We start from the raw sequence: 6,369 nt of genomic DNA, 5'->3' as shown, positions 1-6,369 counted from the left end.
GTAGACCGTTGCTGATATTGAATGGTCTTCAAAGTGATCCTGCTGCTTTCATCTGTCTCATACATTAGTCAGGGTCAGCTTAGTCAGTCTTATCAATTTCTTTGGGATACCGAATTCTCTCATGGCCGTGTACAGTTTTACCCTGGCTGTACTGCCATAGGTGGCTTTAAAGTCGATGAATAGATGGTGCAGCTGACCTCCATATTCCAGCAGTTTTTCCGGCGCTTGCCGCAGAGAGAAACTCTGATCTTTTGCTGCTTTGCCTGGAGTGAAGCCTCTTTGGTATGGGCCAATGATGTTCCGGGCGTATGGGACTATCCGACCAAGCAAGATAGCGGAGAATATTTTATAGATGGTACCCAGCTACATGATACCTCTATAATTGCTGCACTGTGTGATATCTCCCTTTTTATGTATTCGACAGATAATGCCTATTTGCCAATCGTCGGGCATTGATTCGATGTCCCATACATTGAGCACAAGTTGATTAACCACTTGGTGTAACTGGTCGCCTCCATATTTAACTAATTAGGCTGTAATTCCATCGGCTCCTGGCGACTTATGATTTTTAAGCCGATGAATTGCACTGAATGTTTCTCCTATCCTCGGTGGTGGCAGTATTTGCCCGTTAGTATCCTTATGTAAGCCATGGGAGCCAAGGTATCGCCTGAATACAGAATCCGTCCATACTTGACTGTTGAAATCTCCAAGTATGATGTTGACACCATATCTGGGACAGGCTTCGAGGGTTCGTTCTACTGCCTCGTAGAAGGTATCCTTCTACGACTCTGCAGTCTCCTCTGTAGGGGAGTGAACGTTAATGGGGCTTATATTTCTAAATTTGCCCCGCGAGTGCAGAGTGCATAGCCGTTCGCTTATGTTTGCAAAGCCGATAACAGCAGGTTTCATTTTTTCGCTGACTAAGAAACCTACTCCGAGCACATGGTTTACTGGATGACCACTATAATATATGGTGTATCGACTCTTCTCCAGGAAACCGGTCCCTGTCCAACGCATCTCCTATAACGCTGTTACATCAGCGCTATATTGGGACAGCGTATCGGCTGGCTGCTTGGAAGCTCCATCTCTGTATAGGGAGCGCATGCTCCATGAGAAAATGCGAAAATCGTTATTCCTTTTGTTTGCCGGGTTCGTCGTTGTGTTCCTTCCTTCCAGTCTGAGGCTCCTGTTGTGGCTTCGTAACAGGTTGTTTTCCGTGTAGGGTTGTCAGCACTGGAGGACCAGTTGGTACAATTTGCCAATTGGTGTAGTAGAAAGTGGACTTCGCAAAATAGTGCGAAAATGTGTGCAAAACAGAGGTGGACATGTTAAACGTGAAATTTAGAGGTATTTAATAGGAACAAGAAAGTTAAATAAATGTTATTTTGTACTCATTTATTGTTTTATTTAGTTATCTAAGTTCAAAGAATAAATTAGAGTAAATATGCGCCACTATTTCTAAATCCCATGTAAAACCCTAGATGGCTATAGTTCGTTGGATAGATGATAAAACGTAAATATTTTTTGGCACATCCGCAAAGCAGTAGCCATGTTTTTTTGAGATATCCTTAAAAGAAAATTAAACTTTTTAAATTTGGACTAGCTTTTTTAATTTTCAATCTTCCACAATGACCTATTTAGTTAACTTACGTACAATTATGGTTATTGATGTAATAAAGCATCTTATTCTACGTGTAAAAACTAAATAATAGTAATAATAAGAGTCACATATTTCAAAATATCTAATTCAATAACCGGAAATCGGCCACTTTTGTGAAAAAGTTAAAACTCGAGTATCTGAAAAAAACTTCAGTTTGGGGTGGGGAAGAAGGAAGGCTTGAGTGCCATAAATTTACCTGAAATATGAGACTTTGATACCCTACAACTTTGTTAATAATAGTCCGACTGCCTTCAAACCTTTCAGGACTATGTTCTATATTGTCGTCTATGTTGAATTTTGTATTCATGGGATGAACATAAGGGGGACTTTACGGTAAATTTCCAAAACATGGTAATATGCTATTATTATGGAATGGGATGCATTTTTAGGCCTAGATTTCATATAATTGCATCACTGTGACTTTTTCTCAGATTTTTCGGTTAGGTAGGTTCTGAGAACGAGAGCTGTTTCACTTTTCAGGGCGTGCATTTTGTGCCCTGCCTCTACCAGGGTCTCACCAAATATCAGAAAAAAGATCAGTTTGGAAAAGTACTAATTGAGCCCTTTCATTTGATACCTCACATGACCATGTTCTATGAAAAACAAGTCGGGAAACCGGAAGCTGGGCGCTTCAGGTATGGAAGGTTTTGTTTGCTTCTTCTGTGAGTATATTTAAGTGTAAAACTATCCCATTTGTACGTAGCCCGTTATGTATACGCATTTAGAATGTCTTAGTGTGATATTGATATTCAGTTGGAGTAAATTTACAGGGTAAAGTCAATTTTGAGCTACTGTAACTTTGTGACTAATAGTATGATTTTGATAAAACTTGGGGATAATATGCTCCATATTATATTTTATACTACTACCAACTTTTATAACTCTAGGAGAAACTTAAGGGGGGTTTTACTCAATTTCCCCAAAAATGTGGTAATATACTATTATTAACTTAATTTGAACAGATATCGATATGGAGAGTATTTTAGGGTCTGGGCACTATATAGAGACAGCTTCATGATTTTTTTCAGATTTTTCGGTTGTGTAGTTTCTGAGAATGAGTCCGTTAAAGAAATCATTACTTTCCACTCCTCCCAATCTCCGCCTTTCTAACAAATATGAAAACTAAGACCGGCTTCGAAAACTACTAATCGAGACCTTTCATTTGATACCCCACGCTGACTATATTCGGTGAAAAAAATTTTTAAATCCCCCTTTTACATCTCAAAGTAAAAAGATATCACTCACTGCATGTCTGGGCGTTCACAGTTCCCAACTTGTCATCAAATTTTTGTCAATCGGTATAGCCTTTTCTGATAAAAGTGTGTGAGACAGATAAACAGACAGGCATTGAACCGATTTTAATAAGGTTTTGTTTTTCAAACAAAACCTTAAAAAGGCTGGGGAAGAATAGATTCTTCATGAATGGAATTTTAATATTTCACTCGAATGTCAATTATTCTCGTTAATTATGACGCCATCATGTTATGGGTATGGCTTAGGATGCTGTTAATTCGCACGAAATTTATAAGTTTGAACTGCTAAAACTTTGACACTAATAGTTGGATTTTCATGAAACTTGGCATGCGTATGCACGATACTGCCTATGCCGGTGCAAAATTTAGTACTCCTAAGATGAACTCAATGGGGGTTTTTCAGTAAATTTCGAAAAGTTGGTAATATACTATCAGTAAGTTTGTTTGAACAGATATCGGAATGGGACATGTTTTCCGGCCTAGATTTTAATAAGGTTTTGTATTACACAGGCAGGGAAATGATTTAACATTAGTTTCAAAGCTATCGATGACAAATTGAGGAGGGGAAGGAATAAAGCGACTGAGGTGAAAAAGATGAGGTTGCGAGTTATATACTAAAGGGCTACAAAGGGCTTCCTTACAAGTAGTTCTTTATATATTAGGCCAGAAAGGGTAACCAAATTATTCTGTTCGTCTTCCTCTTCTTTGCAGTGATGTAGTCAACTGGCATGAAATTAAAGCCTTAGCCGCCTGTATACTTCAATGGGGAGGAACGTTAAGGCGGCTCTCAACCGAGGTTTCTCCCCGAGCTTTCGAATCTTGGGCAGGTGAATGCGTTTGCATCTTCGGCAGCACCTTCTCATGTAGGACAATCGTGCGATTCATCCAAACCGTGGTTTCGCGTAGTCCACATACTTATGTCTATAAGGGCAATATCTATGGTAGGAAAAGAAGACGAGGCCAACCCTGCCTAAGATGGAGCGATGGCGTAGGTCAGGACGTCAGACAGCTTTTAGGGATATCGAATTAGTGGAGTTCCTTATTAAGGCAGGCCTAGACCGGATACCGGTTATTGCGCCGTTGATGATGATAAAAGTTAAAAAGAAGGCTTTTGCATTAATACTTATATCCGATTTATGTATGAATTTAACGTTAAAGTTTTTCTCTTCATATTTTTTGTTTCGAAGTTTTCTCAGCGTTGTACATTTGAAGAGGAATATGTACTTCGTACACTACAAAGTCTACAAACGTCCCAAATGTGGCCCTCTTTAAATAAAATTGCTCTCGTAAAACTATATTTCATGATGTTCCCACAACCGGAATACAGTTTGATTATTCACTAGATTTTCCCAGGAAGAAACGGAATAAATCAAATATGTAGCTACTGCAGGAACAGACAATAAGGAGGTCCACGAAGAAAGAAGCCGAAGATCAGACTAAAATCGCGAATCTGGTAACTGCCGACCGGATCGGACTTCCTAGGACTCTTGAGAAATGTCCCTAGAATCATCTAAGATTATCTCAGCTTCTGTCAAGAGGACATTTGAGACCGAAACCACTTGCTATACTTCATTATTTCACTTTCAAATTTAAAAAAATTTAAAAATTTTAATTATTGCCGATTTTAAGATTCCGTAGTCACCAAACACCATCGTACTCCATCGACAGAAGAAGTATTCTAATGAGCTGATTTGCCGATTCACCCTCCCTCACCTGCCCAATTTTACGCTAATTTTGAAAGCCCGACAATAAACCCAGAATTCATAATCAGCTGGGACAACAACAGCAGCGACTTTGAATTTTTCTATATTTTGCATCTAGTCGTTCTTTTGTGAACAGGTCCCTTTCCATTATAAAAATCCACCCAAAATCACAGGAATTACATTTGCATGCATAACATTTCACTTTAGCCTGAATGTAACGCTAGAAATGCATTTAATAATATACGGTATTATCAGGTTTGTGATGGAAACAACAACAAAAGTCTAGTCATCAGTTTTGAAATAGTAGAAATATTAAATATGTCTTCGGTCAGTTTAAAAGGTGGCTTTGTGAATGAGATTTCGAAGTGAATGTTGGGATCGAATTTAGGAAATTGAAAAGAGGGTAATGAAAAAGTGAAAAAGAAAAAATGTTACATATTCGAAGTATATCTCTTGTAAAGTCATCAACTTACGAAATGATGCAGCTTGTGTGAAGCCCTGGTCACTACTAACTCGCCCGAGAAAGATTAATTAGCGGATTGTCTTTTGATCACTACAAAATCTCATGGCTGATACCACACTATTGGTATATGTAACTATTATTACAGCGCATCAAATGCTTCACCTTTTCATCCTGATAATTACCTCCCGCGATTTCAAAAATAATAATAACAAAATGTGTTTCCGATGAAGAAACAACTTGTGATCCACTTATCACAATTTAGGTATGTGATAGATAATACAAAAATTGTTCTGTAAATATTCTAAAAGTAAAAAGATTTAAAAAGATTTGTGGATAGAGTAAACAAAAACAAACCCCTCCTTGTAATGGCACGGCGGCCCCGATACCAAATGTACTTAGATCCAGCGACCTGATCAAATAAACACGCTTCAATTCATTCTAATTGTTTATTGCCAAAACTGATTGTTGGGCTGATCAAAAATCGTCGCAGCATAACAAATGAATTAGCACATCGCGGTGGTGGTGAATTTCCGAGAGTGGTCTTGTAAACCAACAATATTTACCTTCATCATGGGCCCAGGTAGAGTTTGCACATAGATTCCATTCGTTCCGCAGAATATTGCGATTCAAATTTCTATTAACCAAAAATATGCACTGGAGGTGTCCCCAATTCGCGGGTCGGTTTTCACTAGGCGCCTAGAATCACCACTCCCACGAGCGGTTTCGCCGGACAATTTGGTCCCGAGTAACTCAGGGTATTTATGTCCATACTCCAGAAAGCATAAAATTGAACAGCTTCGTTGCGAGCAATTTGTCGAAATGGAGCTAATTCAATTAGTATTGTGCGTTTTATTAGAATAGGCGATACAATTACCGCACTTGTAATAAGAACTATCCACAATGGCGGTCGCAGTGTCATGGTTGACACATAAGGTCTAATCAAGGTCCGTTTCGCATTTAAAATTCATAACTAACTCGAATTTCAAACACCGCGAAAACATATCGAATGGCTGGCTCTATTGGCTGTCAAGGCCCTGCCTGGAAAATTGAAAATATATTCAAATTTAGAACCAGGGAATTGTTGGGTGCTTAAGCGAGCGCTTTCCAATGGCTAGGTGTCTCTATGACCACCTGTTTTGATAGTTTGTTGGGTAGAAGAAATTGCTGCAGATCCATACTCTTATGTTACATCTCACGAAAGTGGTACGCATTCATTTGAACCTTTGAAGTTTTTTGAATTTCTCGATTTGAATGGATGTTAAGACAATGGTCACCATTCATCAAATTAGA

The sequence above is a fragment of the Hermetia illucens genome, chromosome 4, assembly GCF_905115235.1.
Source record: "Hermetia illucens chromosome 4, iHerIll2.2.curated.20191125, whole genome shotgun sequence".
In the NCBI taxonomy this organism is placed as follows: domain Eukaryota; kingdom Metazoa; phylum Arthropoda; class Insecta; order Diptera; family Stratiomyidae; genus Hermetia; species Hermetia illucens.
Note: the sequence above shows the minus strand (reverse complement) of the source record.